The sequence below is a fragment of the Apus apus genome, chromosome 14, assembly GCF_020740795.1.
Source record: "Apus apus isolate bApuApu2 chromosome 14, bApuApu2.pri.cur, whole genome shotgun sequence".
Classification (NCBI taxonomy): Eukaryota; Metazoa; Chordata; class Aves; order Apodiformes; family Apodidae; genus Apus; species Apus apus.
The window spans coordinates 12,190,741-12,204,996 of record NC_067295.1 but is presented as its reverse complement, the minus strand read 5'-3'; the positions used below and the strand labels follow the sequence as shown (position 1 = coordinate 12,204,996).

General features: G+C 41.5%; 1 protein-coding gene across 9 annotated transcripts in view; it reads right to left on the bottom strand.

The window, feature by feature from the left end:
* Nucleotides 1-14,256, bottom strand: part of TMEM114 (transmembrane protein 114) — a 104,938-nt gene that overhangs the window by 11,242 nt on the left and 79,440 nt on the right. For 5 of the 9 annotated variants that reach the window (XM_051632229.1, XM_051632232.1, XM_051632231.1 and 2 more), the window contains one exon: nucleotides 7,020-7,276. The gene's annotated coding sequence lies outside the window, so the exon portion shown is untranslated. Of the gene's footprint in view, nucleotides 1-511; nucleotides 7,277-14,256 lie in introns of those variants that run through there. The other 4 variants (XM_051632233.1, XM_051632234.1, XM_051632235.1 and 1 more) reach the window with 4 other exon arrangements.

Genomic DNA, 14,256 nt, shown 5'->3' with positions numbered 1-14,256 from the left:
AACATGGCCTGTACAGTGACTAAAATTGATGCTTGTCCAGAATTTGCTGGAGTTTACCCTAGACCAGGACTCTGCTTATAGCATTAGAAAATATATATACACAGAAGGCACATAGAAAAGCTTTGTAAAGCTTTTTGGGTGAAATAAAACCAAATCCTCCATAAAAGCTGAAAGCAGAAATCTCATTTCTGACTTTCTCTTTAGGGTAGTGGGTTAAGAACATCTAGGTGATCACATCATCTGTATTGATACACTTTTTCATCTGAAGAGCTCCTAAACTACAAATAAAGGTCTAAATCTCTCGAAACATCTGCCTTTCAACCACTGTTTTTTATTAGTGCTGGGTTCTTTTATTATTGTTGTTGTGTTGGCATGCAGAAGGTACCATCACAGAGCAGGGGACAACTGCTTTGCAGGCACAGTGTAGAACCAGCGTGACTCAGAGTAACATTTCCAAGCCAGTACAAAATGCCACCAAGAATGTGGAGTCAGCATGGAAGTGAAAAGAGAATGAAGGAGGAAAATTAAGCCTTTAATCTCAAAGAAACATGTCGTGCAATATTAACTCTTAAAAACTCTGTTAGGGAAAAACTTATCAGGAACGTGACTGACTAGAAGGCTGCAGCCAGAGAAGCTTTCAAAGCATCCAACCTAGGCCAGGGACTGGAAAAAAAAAAAAACACATTCATATGCCCCATGAAAATAGAAGCTCTGAAGTTAAAAAACAAAACAAACCCCACATCTATCTTTGGCATGTTATTCTTTTCTCCACTGACTCTTCTTATATACCATCAAGAGTGTACGGTTTTGTAAAAAAATTAGTGTGTCTATACAGACATTTACATCAAAATGTCTCATTTCAAGAAAAAAATCATTCCACATGGTTACTAGACTCAGTGCAGTCATTAAGCATTATACACTGAGAGCTTATTGTTCAGTTATGTGATCATTTTACTTCCAATTATATATGGGTAATGAATAAAGACAGTTAAGACTTTAACCTATTTTCAGAAACCAGAGTTCTATCAACACGCAGTTATTTATGCTAATGAAAATAATGATCTTTTTATAGTGCTTGTCACTGAAATGGAATGATGTCCTGCCAACTGTGCATGTTTGCCAGTGGCTACAAATTAATCAGCTAAACTGGAGTGGTAATTGGAGTAAAGACACATCAAGGGGCAGCAAGGCCAGCTCTGGAAGAAGAGATTTTGAAGACGAATACCCTGTTCAGCACACAAAGCAAAATAACTTCTTTATATAAAGCTGTTATTTAATTAAATCTAAGCAGCTGTTTCATCAAGAGGTCCTTGAAGATAAATGTGGGAGGTGATGGGCAGGGGAATCAAAATGTGATGATGTGTTACACTGCATTACACTGTACAGTTACCTCACACCTGCCTAATGAAATGATTTCATGGTGCTCCTGATCATAAACTACAGACAGACACCTGAGTGTAACCCCTGCCACCCACACTACGTGCACACCAGGACCACAGCTGTTGGCTTCAGAGTTCAGGGTTTAACTGCACACATACAAAGCTCTGCCTTGGTGGAGATGTGACTGTCTGTGACAGATGTCTCTGTGCACAGCCCCTGAGCAGATAGGTGACATCCTCAGTGACCTCAGACACCCCCTTGGTTCGTTTTGGCTCCCTGCTGTAAATTATAGGCGTGAAACATGGGAAGGGCTTATGCCTTGCTATGCTCAAACAGCCTCTTTTTTAAAAAAAAAAACAACCTTCCTTTTTTTCACGCTCTTAATATATTGCCACTTTTGCTGCAGAGGTTGCTTACCTCCCCTTGTAGGCACAACTAGAAATTGCTGTGATCCATGCTCAACGTTTCTTTCCCATCAGGGGTGGAGTCCTCCTGACATCTGCTGCACACTGCCTGGGGAGAAGCTGGCAGTGAAGCATGATGGTCCCATAACATGCTGTAGAAGAGGATGGATACAAACTCCTAAAGTGCATGATCCCCAGGCTGAAAGCCTTTCTGTTTTCCTTGATGCTGAGCCATTCCAGGAGGTCCAGTCCTACACCTCATCCCACCCTGATCTTGTGGCAAGAGCTAAAGCAATTATATATTATGGGAGGTGGAGTTGGTTCCTTAGCAGAAGGCTACAAAGCTGTGGTTGGTTGGGTAGAAATGCACAGCCCTGGATAGTGTCGTCTGCCTGGAACTGTCATCTGAATAGTAGGAAATGGGTAATTGTTCAAGCATATGACATTTTAAAACACATTTTTAACCTTCACAGTTGCAAAGGAAAAATTGGAAACATGACATTAGTCTACTGCAAAGAGTCAGAAACCATAACACAGAGGAAAAAAAAAATGCCAGACTTTCACCTTCCCTAAGTGTCCCATGATTTTCTACATCAACTTTGTGTTAACATGAAATTCAGCATTTTGCTCACAAAGGTGTTTGGGATCCAGGTGCTGAAGGCTTCCCTTGTTTTTTGGTCCAGTTGGCTGCAGCTCAAATCTCATCAGCAGCTGCAGACTCTGTTCTGAGCAACACAGAGAGCAAGGACCTTCACTGACAGACTGGTCCTTGTGGGGTCTGATACATTTGTCTTGCACATGTTTAGAAAAGACTTTGAAAGGAGTTTTCATAGGCCCATTAGTAAAAAGGCACGTTTTGTTGAAGGGTCAAGTTTTGAAATTGAGATCCTTATGTATTTTTTTCAATATAAACAATAACAATCAAAAAGTGGCACTGGTTGAAAAAATTTCTACTAGGGCTTTAATTTCATCCAGAAAATGATGTTTCCTAAGAGTCAAAAGACTGGAGTATTTAATTTGGACTTCCTTCTTCTATTCTGTGCAGACTCAAAGAATATTTCTTCAATGAAAGATATGGAAGTTTTTGCTTAAAGATGGTAAATACATTTCCAAATTTTAATTTTCTGACCAAACGTATGACAAGAAATTCACCTGCTGTAAATCATGTAGCCATTTTCCTCAGACAAACACAAAAGCCTGACATGATGAGAAACCCCCTGTAACAGCTCAAGGGGATCTTTGTCATTCATTCCCATTTCAGAACTTTCTATGGCACTCACAAGAGCTGCCACCGCTGTGTGCTGTTAAGACAGAGACCACACTGCATCCCAAAAGGCACCACAAGTCATTCCCTTATGAACACCTTTCTTTCTTTTCATAGGTCAACAACTTTGATCTGTGCTGGATGGGAACAAGACAGGAGAGAGGAGCTTACTAGTGCTTTTTAAAGAATGTTTAACATGCTATTGACAAGTGACATTTCATCAGAGATGATCAGGTGTCTTTGTGCTGTTAGAACTCAAATCCCAATTCCCTTGCCACACAGGCACTTCCAGTCTAAGGGTATTTTGAGCTCCTTATATTCAGCTGTCTGTCCTTAGTGTCTCAGGATGGAGAAGGGCAGGGATCCTGCAGCCCCGTGCTCAGCAGCTGCAGGTGTGTTGCTGCTGTCCTTTGTGGCAATGAAGGTGAACTTCTGTGGGATCAGGCTTTATTTGAGTAAAGCAGTGTACTGTATCATATTAAATTGGCACCCCTGAGTGCTTCTGCTAGCTTGGCCCTGTGGAGGTTTCAATAAAATGTAATTATTTTATAAGGTTTATAAAAAGCTTATTCAAGGCACATGCTCATTAAGCTCTTTCAGTCGTCATTAACATCAACCCCTAAAGGACAACAATGGTAATAATGCAATATGGGGCTGAAAACTGTGGCATTTAATAAGACAGCACAGTGGAGTGATTTAAAAGCACGAAGCCTCTCTCACAGCCTTCTGCTAGAGCCAGAACATGAATGCTTGGAATTAGCTAATGACTCTCATATTACACTTGGACTAATCTGGAAGCTTGGTATTTAACTGGAATGATTTTAGGATTCCAGATAGACTTTACCATGATGCATGAGAAAGAGCAGTCATTCCAGATCAAAATTAAGATGCAAGATGAAAGACACTGTGTTGCAGACAGCAGAATAAGCCACCATCATGCAAAGGGTCTCTGGTGGCCCTTCATCTGCAGAGGAAAACAGATCAGATTTAACAGGCTGGTTTAGATTGACACTGCAGTAACAGATTTGGTCCTTTAGGGTCCTGCATCATGGTGGTCCCCACATCATCATGACTTGGTTTTCCACAGCTGTCCCCTGTGAGCTCTCAGAAACCAGTATGAGGTCCTGGACTTTTTCCTTCTTCCAGTTTGGAATTACAGTCTCTCAACTTGGTCTCCTCTGCCTTACCAGCATGGTATCAGGGCTGTAATATCCTCTAGACCAACCTGTTCCCACCCATGTGATCCACTGCATTCAGAAAAACACCAGGGTAACTCTTCCTTGCCCCAGAATTTGAGTACAGTAAGACTCTGAAGGCACTTCAGAGGAAAAGCAACACATACACACCCTTTGTTTGCCTGCAGGCCAGAGCATCCCATCACAGCATGCAGGGCCTGAGCACCACTGCCCTTCACCTCTGCTCTCCCCTGCTGAGCAGCTGCCCCAGGCACACCTGGCCACCCCAAAGCCTGCCCTTGGGGTGCTCTTTTGGGGGAAGTAATGGCACTTTGATTCCTATATTCACAGCCTGGGCTTCCTCACTTGACAAACACCTGATAGAACCAACAGACACCCAAGTCCCCATCTCACCGGGCTGCTCAAAGCATAGTCCCTGTGTGACTGTGTTCAGTTAGCTCAGTAACAGCTACAGAAAACTGTGTCCCTGCAAAGGAGAAATGCTCTGTCTGTACAAGGCTTGATCTCCAAGCCCACTGGGCTGCTGTCTACGTTGAGAGCTAACTGGCCATCATCCACAGCTGCACCACAGGCTGGACAGTTACATGAAAAACAGAGGCCAAGGGGCTGAGCTCATTCTGCACAGAAGCTCTCTGCGTATCCCAAGTTTAACAAAACTCTGCAAATGTTTTCTAGAAAGGTGAGGAAGGACTAGGGGAGGCAGAGGAGGACCATTAGAAATGGTTGACAGCAACAACTGAGCTAGAGGGGAATATGCAACCCACGGTAGCAAGCCCCACTCAGATGCTCTTCCTGTGGTGCTGTCTTCCATGCCCAGCACCTCCATCACCACCCAAGAGCCCTGCAGACACCACCACCTGCAGCTGCCAGGGAGTAGCAGCTCAGTGTCTCAGCACTGACGTGGCCTCACCCACAACCTCTCGCCCACAGCTGCCTGCTCCTCCATCAGGATCAGCAGCTCCTCCTGGGCACTACAAAGAGGTGGCTGCTAATGAGCACACAGCCCTGAAGGAAGGAGGTGGACTAATAACAAAGCAGGGAAGAAACATACGCTTTGCTTTGCTCAGCTCTAGCAGTGCTGAGAAACCTTTTTACATGATTGATAGGTTTCATCCACAAGGACCTGCTGGAGCCCAGATGGAAAAGCAGCACGGCCTCCCCTGCTGCCTCATCCCCCTCCCCAGCCTCAGCTCCCTGCCCAGTACAGGCTGTGCACAAAAGTCACTCATTAAGTTAAAAAGCCTGCTTGCAGTGCCAGAGGAGGAGCTGGCAAGAATTATGCAAAGAGTATTAAATTCAGCAATGGGAAGGGACAAGAAATGAGGTTTAGAAGTTGAACCAATGGGTCTCCATGCACTTGGCTTCTCTGAGCTTAGCTTCTCTTTTTTAGCTTCTTCAGTGTATCTTTAATATGCTCCTTCCTCTCTGATACAAATCATTGATTTCTGCTTGAGTACTCAGCTCCTGTAAGATTTTAGAGAAGGGCTGAAGGCTACAAGGTTACAGAACAACAAGCAGAACCTGCTTTATTGCCAAGCATTTAATATCCTGTTTCCAGCTGTGGAGGCTTAGAGGAAAAGTGTGGCATGATCCTCCTCTCAGCATATCCACCATGCCTCCAGCATGAAGAAGGAGTGGAGAGGGGATATGTTCAGAGCCATCAAATAAGAGACATCTTTCTCATATTAGTCATATTTTTCTAATAAATTTGCCCACAAAAAGCCATTCACAGACAAGGCCAAACTGTTTTGTCTGTCACTCCGAGTCTGACCACTTGCTCATTTCTTGCATGTGTGCAGTATTGGATAGTCAGTGCAGTGGGATAAAGAACTAGGCTCAGAGATGCCCACAAAATGCCTAAAAATTTGGACCACTATATAAAAAAGCATTTATAAGCATTTTGTGTGAAACAAGGGGATTTTTTTTTTTTCAACTGATGCTGGTTTTCTACTTTTGCTTTTATTTTATTAAGCACTTTGCTCAAAGATGGATTTTTTCCTTATAGAAAATGTTCCTTTTCATCTGCAAAACTTTCTGTCTAGCTTTCAGGAAGGTCTTTTACTCATGACCTTCAAACCAAAGGTTATGTTGTCCATAAATTATTTTAATCCTCTTACTTCTAGGATACATGCAGGTTGCTGATATGGAAAGCTGTGTATGCTGCATATTCACCACAGCTCACCAGTGTCTTCACACTGCATATCATCTTACTACAACATCTACAAGACCTGTTGTGATCATTGTTTCAGGACAGAGGTTTGTAAGGGTCTGAGTGAAATACTGCCTTTGATAGAGAGCATGTACACTGAGGAATCAACATTTAAAGACAACTATGGAGTTGATTTTGTAATGCCATGCATTTGCAGCAGCTCATGGTCCCTATAGCTCATTTTGTGGCGTGACGCCCCTCAGGGCAGCCAGATGGACCTTCCAATCCCCCATGGGACTCTCCTCCTTGCAGTGCCAGGGGCAGCTGCATCCCCCAGTCCCAGCAGGGGCCCTCTGTTCCACAGCAGCCCAGTGCCCTGCCTGGCACTGCCCCCACCACCAGCTGCACATGGCTCTGTGACACCTTACTTCTCAGAAGTCCACAGCCTTATGCTTGTCATAATCATTCCTCAAGTTATTTCCCCATGTGTAGGGGACTGGATATGGCTCTGGTTCAACAAGGTATTTAACCATCTGCTGAACTAATCAGTTCCTTCAGCTGGAATTTGCAGACTATGATGCAAAGAAAACAGCATTCACTGCACCCCAGAACAAATAAGGTCAAACCTTTTCCAAGCAGACTTGCCAACTTTGTATCAAATTCTGTGTCACCTCCAGGGCAGCCACTTGGTCAGTGGAGAAGTCCCACGTAGCACAGCTCTCAACAGCACTTCTACCTCTTCAGTCTAAGCTGCAGATTGTGCTTTTAGCTCTGGAAAGCTGCAGTTCATAATTCCAGCTAAGATGACTGTCACTGCACCACCAGGCCCCTGCTTCTCTGCAGACTCCTCTACATCCAATTTCTGTTGGGATCTTTTTTACAACTGGAAAAAAAAAAAAAGAAAAAAAGAGGCTTATTTTGACGAGTATCTCTATTGATGTTCAAAACAAAAATATGCATGTAGCTTGTTGTTGGATGCAGATGATCTGTAAGGTCCCTTCCAACCTAAGACCCAAGCCATTCTGTGTTTATTAAAAATATTTCCAGGTTACCATTTTCCATTCTCAAGGTGTCCATTTATGGATGGGCCACTATGTGCTATATTTAGCAGCAAAAGTGAATTTGAAAAAATATTACATTTTAAAGTAAAATGTGGTGAAATTTATTTACCTAGAGAAACATTTATGTGGCTACAGATTGCCAGGCAAAGGAGATTGTAACATCCCAGGGCACACTTGTATGTGTGAAAAGGTATGCATGAGTAAAAAAAGACAGTGCTGAATAATATATACATGTGTGTACACAAAAATCCAGGCTGAAATCAATGCATATATTTTTTTCTTATATTTACATTGTATTTGGAAAAGTTAATTAAAAAAAGGAAAAAGACAACTTGAGGGACACAGGTGTACATGCCTGCATGCAGGACTGATGTCAAAATGTCACAAATTGACTTTGCCATTATAGAAAAATCCTCATCTATTTAATGCTGAGTGGTTTTCACTGCCCTTTGTTGAAAGCATCTTTTGGTTACAAAACTATTTCAGCCATCTTGGCCACTAACAAGTGTCTATAAAATGGGGACAGTATTTTCTCCTGTTAACACTTTGAAACCTATACAGGCAGCTGCTACTGAGAGATACTCTGTATGAGCTGGATTCAGACATTTCTTAGATCTTAAGCTCCTCTAAAATCAGATCATACTGTAAGTTTTAATGTTAGGACTCAGTTAGACCCTGAGGCTGAATGCACTAGAAACCATGAAAGAATTGGAGACAGCTGTTACAGATGCTCTTTGGTGAGCAGATGACTGAGCTGTGCCCAGTCACACCCTGACTCATCTGTGTCTGCAGTGGTGGAACAGCACCTCATGGGTTAAACTGGTAAGTCCTGAAGATTGCACCATGGAAATAATGATGTATCCAAATAGCCCCAGTGAACTGAGTTAAACTATTGGTTGCAGAAAAAAGGTGTCCTGCTACTGCCCAGGAAACAGCACCAGAACTAGGTAAAGCCACACCTGTCCATGGCTCCCTGATAATAACTGCTCAGGGTTTAGAGATGAGATATGAGCAGATGCCTTTCAAGTCTTACATAGTCCTGCAAACAAAATGAGCTGCTTTCCAAGTTTTCCACTTACTAGAAATACACTGGCTCAGGGGTAGCACATGTGTCACCTCAGCACTGCAGGCTTCAGAGACAGCTGCAGGTTAGAAGCAACCTGTGTGCCCCAGAGATCCTCAGCATGGGGCAGGCAACACCACAGCCTGTGCACCACAAACTCAGAGATTTAATCAATATAGCACTTTTTTAGTTTATTCTGTTTTGGGTGCTTCCATGTCAGGCTCACTTTAAAGAAAGCAGACTTTTCAGAGATTGAACAATTAGCTTTTCTAGTCAGTGAATAAATAAATAAAGCTTTCTAAATTGTTGCTGTTTTCCCACCAAAGTCCCCACTTATTTCTGAGGACGTAAGTCCTTTGAGCTTGGACTTCCCTGCAGTTCTCCCAGCAAAGGCACAACCAAAGCTCATGTAAACTGAGCTCAGCTCTGGGCACTTCTGAGGGTGCCACAGATTCGATGCTTGTACATCAGGGTATGTACCCCTTTCCAAGAACCACCAGCTGGAATGGAATGCCTATCTCAGACCTTCACTTTCTACTAGCTTACATAGGAAAAATTGCCTTATTTAGTCCAGTTTTGCAAAGAAAGTAATATAACAACAATTAAAACAAAAAACAATTTCATTTAGGTTATAACTACTCCTGGGGAAAAAAAAAAACACAAGGAACTCCATGCCATGCATTATATCCCAATAAATGGTTCAATTACAGGTAATAAATAATAACATATAATAAAAAAATAACAACACATAAACCCACATTAACTGCAGAAATATTAATTTTTGTTTTTGCAATACTTAAGTGGAGCTTAGTCCAACTTGCCATCGCAGAAGAACAATTCTTAGGGAGCTTTAGGGACTGTTGGGTGCTAGAAAGTCAAGTTTCTTTTAGATCTGGACATCCTAATTTAATTCCAGCTAATGGCTGATCTATGAATAATTCATTAGTATTTCTCAGTTTGGAACTAAGTTCTCAGAGAATTTAGTAAGTGTGAATGTTGCTGCAGTAAACATATGCCGATTATTTTTTTAGAAGCTAGAAAATAAGGTTACTCCCAAAAAAGTGAGTAAAATAATTAAAATGTAAATTGAAATAAATTATTCACACTTCTAAATTTAAATAAATGACTCAAACACCTAAACTCAATTAAGGCATGTTGTTAGTTAGAATACTCAGTATTGTACAGCAGATGTACAAAGCCAAGAACTGGCACCAAAAAAGTGCTCAATGTGCATGAATGTTTTATAGGTAACAGAGTGTACACCCTAAGGGCATTGAATATTACATTAAATAATTAATTTATATTTTCTTTATTAGAAATATATATGGAACAAATGTTGACTTTCAACTTAAAACACCAAATACTTCTTTTGAGAGCAAGCTTTACCATTGCATAACAGTTGCAGTATTATCATGTTTAATGGCTTAAACGTTGTTGTCAGCTAAATAGCTGTGTGTGTATGTATGAGAAGGCATAAGTGCCATTGGCAACTGCTGTGTAGTGTTATGGAAACCATTCTAAAATAAGACCACATTTACTGTCACTTCAAACTTTTAAAATTTTAATAGAAATAACATATTCAGCAGAGAAGACATTAATTTGCTGGAACTCTTTTCTCTCTCCTTTTTTTTTATATGGCTCACTCACAACCACAAAAGTAGCTACTGTCAAAAACCTAGACGTGGGGAGGGAATATTCCAGGCTCTACAATAGGTGCCTAGTGTCAGGAGCAAGACTGAGGGGGAGGAATCTGGCAAGCACTCAATATTTTTTCTTTGCCAGTTTTATAAAATATGATTGAAAGTTCATGTATATATAGTCTTTAAGCCTACAGCCTAAGCTCCGAAATAGAAAGAATTGTTTCTTTTTTTGTTAGGTGGAGAGGGGGAAGAGCAGCTGTAAAGCAGCTCTGTTCATGTATTTGACATCCCATGCCATCAGTCATATTTGGATGCACAGCCTGACTGCAGACTTCATGTGGGATGGGAAGTTTCAGCTGTGCCAAAGCTCTTGGCTGTGGGTGCCCCCCAGCCCAGCATCCTGTACTCAGGTGGAGCTCAGCACTGAGCTGGGCCCTGCCGAGCCCTGGCTGGGTTTGCAGACCACCAGAGCCACCACACACTGGCATGAAGTGCCTGTTGGTTAAACCCAGCGTGGGCTGGAAGGGGCTGGTAATGTGAGCACAGAAATGCCACCCCATGGCAGATGGCACGACTCGGACAGCACGTGGTGACATTACTGAGCAGTCCCCATGTGAGGTGACGAGAGCACTTGGCCTTTGCTGTTACTTTCCTCCTTTACACTGCTGTTCAACTGCTAAAGATACACACCTACCTCCAAGAACTTTTCAGAGAGAGAGACATACATTGGAAAAGCACTTCTGAAGTGTTTGCTTTTTTCTCTAAACAGGTTTGCAGTTAAGATGCAAGCCACTTTTGGGTCTCTGCAAAGCAAGACAGCAGATATTGAGCTCAGCCCTAATTGGAACTGTTAAGCACCTAGCAAAGCCACTGCACATTAACCATTTCCAATTACAGCAGCTACAGGTAAAGATCCAAACAGAAGTGCAAGTGAGGAAAACTGTGCAGGCATTTTAGCCCAGAGAACCAAAGTAAATACAGGTATTATTTTGAGAGCATAACATTGGGCTGTAAGGAGAGGGAGCAGTGAGGAATATCAGCTCCTTCTCTCTCTCCAGCCGAAACAGCGAGCAGCCTGAGCCTGCTCCAGGTAGACACAAATACTTAAAGCAGCTGATTCAGTCAGCCAGCAGCTGAGTGAACAGGAGTGCTGCAAAGAAACATACAAAATGCAGCCTGTTAAGAAGCCAAGCTCTGATCCTTTACCTTCAACATTAACACAGGCTTGAAGCCAGCCCATTCACTGGGGAGAGCCTCCCCTTTACGCCAGGCAACTTTGGGGCAGAGCCCACAGAGTGTGAATGCTTCCTTCATAAGTCCTACAGATCCCATCAGACATGTGACAAGGAGAGGGTTAATGTTCTTTGCCTTGGCAGAGGACACCTCACAGCTGCTTGTCCTCATTTCAGAGACTGCCAGGGAACTCTGCCACAGGGGCAGGAGGAGGGAGAGGGAATTTGTGCCTCAGCCCAGCTGGAGTGCATTGCCATCTCCCATCGGGAGCTATAAAACTCCTCTGGTGAAGCTGGCATGTCTCCTGGTTTAACTTAGCAGCCAGGTCTTTCCTGTAGGAGAGATGAGGAACATTTACCAGAGAGACTTCAGTGTCAGGAGAGAATGAGTCAGTTTTATGTGTGATTTTTGCTCATCTTTGATGTGTTCTTGAATCCAGGGAAAATACCTACCCCAAGGACCAGCCTCGGCTTCGTTATTGATAAACAAGTGGTAATAATTCAACTAATGTTGCTACATGAAAGCAAAATAAAATTTGAACGAGTAGAGTATACAGTGGTGCCTTAAGAAAGTAGGTCTGATAAAGCAAAAAACCTTTAAAACCAAAATCAAGTAAAAAAAGCAAATAAGGCAGAACAGATGAGAACTTTGTATGAACTACCTGAGAATATCTTACTTTAACATGAGAAAGGAAGTGAATGCAGCCATAAAAGTCTTACAGATAAGAAGGAAAATCTGAAAATTTGAAAAGCAAGGTAAGATAGACAATTGACAAGAAACCCAAAAGGTGCAGTTGAGAACCTTAGTAAGTGAACAGTTCTGGAAAACGTTTCTGAACTGGAAAAAAACCAAACAGATAGGTCTGTTCCCAAACACAGAGAATACTTAGTATCAATGCAAGAGAATTCAATAAAGATGTCTGATCTGTACTGGAGAGAAAGGGTGATGTATTTCTTATATGATGATGGTAATATACTTTCAATTCCTACTGTAACTAAAGAGGATATTAATCAAGAGCTACTGTAGTTAGACATACTTAAATCAGAAGTTCTGGGTAATTTGCATTGAGGAATTTTAAAGCAGCTGGCTGAGGAGCTTTTTTGGCAGCTAAAGTTGATTTTCAGTAACCCAGAGAATTCCAGAAAACTTAAAGAATGCTAGGTCCTTGTTAGTTCATTAACAAGTATGGGCAAGATGGATGAGATAACAGAGGTTGTCAGGCTGACATCACTATGGGAAAACAAAGGAAAAGTTCATGTTTAATTATCAGATACTGAACGTTGCATGTTACTGTGAATGTGGACTGATGAAGTATGAAAATATGTATTTTCAAAGTAACTCTAATCTTCTTAGAGAGATTATTAACCTAGTTGATATAGGAAGAGCACTTAATATACTTAGGCTTCAGTAAAACATTGGTATATAGCTAACAAAATAAAACTATTACCCTAGTTTAAAAGAAAATAAATCAATAGCTGTACTAAAAGGTCAAATGGAATAGAGAGACACACAATAAATTGACTATAAAGTATCTGCAAAGGTAAAAGCCACCAGAAAGCAGGAACCTCTGCTGAACAAGGAAATCTATAGTGGAACCCAAATCGCTTCTGCTTTAAGCAACCCAAGTTGTGTATACACCAGACATATATACGAAGTTGCTAACAGTGAAGCTTCCTAAGCAGAAGAAGAATTTAATGAAGGTTGTGATCGTTTTGATCACTGGGAATCTATATTTCACTGGGAATATTTATATTAAAGGTGAATTTTTTTTTCCATCTGAGGCTATAGTTCCACTATCACTACGGGAAGTTAATAAAGCAGACAAAATGTTTCAAGCCCAGCAGGAAATGCAGTTTGCCCCTGTGGCTCTGGATGCTCTGTTGGGTTACAACATGTAGATTATACTTGGAGATCCTCACCTCTCCCAGCTTTCTTTTCTTCTAATTGCTTTTTTTCCAGCATGTGGCATTGACTCTCACAGTAATATCCTAAAAAGTTTATTTATAATGTACTAAATGATGCAATCTTTGTAGCTGAAACAATTTTACAGTAGCAACATTTTGGTTGAAGCTTTTTGATGAAACTGCAGTGCTCCAAGCTTCGTGAGTGATGCTTAACTTAGTTTGGGTTTAATTTGACTTTAAATAGAATGATCTTACTTGTTTTACATCAAAGAAAGTGGAAGTAAAAGTGATTAATTTGATTGCCCATCAAATGTGAGCAGAAGCTACTTGCACCAGCTCCTTGAAATTAATATTCTACAATATTAGGAGATACACATTTCAGCCAGCCATACAAAAATGAAACCTCTTTCCCAGGTGAATTTCACAGTCTCAGTCTGTGACTCTGAAGTAGCATCTGTTTAGATGCTGAGCATATGAGCTTTAGGGACAAATCTGCTGACCTTTAATGATTCTTCTAAGTCCTTTCCTCATTTACCATCAATAGCATATTTATTGATCACAGGGCTGGCTGGCACTGAATTCCTCTGGAGAAATTCAGTATCGGAAAGGCTAAGAAAAATCTTTAAAGTTCATGGTTTAATTCTCTGGTCTGTTGTCATCAAAACTGAACCTCTGAAACTGCACTTTACTAAACTAGAAAGAAGTCTCTTCCCTTGACTCTAACGTTTCAGTATTGCCACTTTAGCTTCCAAAGTAAAATCTTCCCTTCTTTTTAAGCCTACCAGTAGGCAGGTGACTCAGCGTGACTCCTCAAACACACATCACTGTTTGGGAGCTGCGATGCATCAGTTCTACAGGAAATTTCACTGGAGTTTAATCTATGAATTATGTCATTTGAGAATACTTCAGTGAAAACGTCTCTGCTGTGATGCCTTACATCTCCATAAGCTTCCCATGAAGAC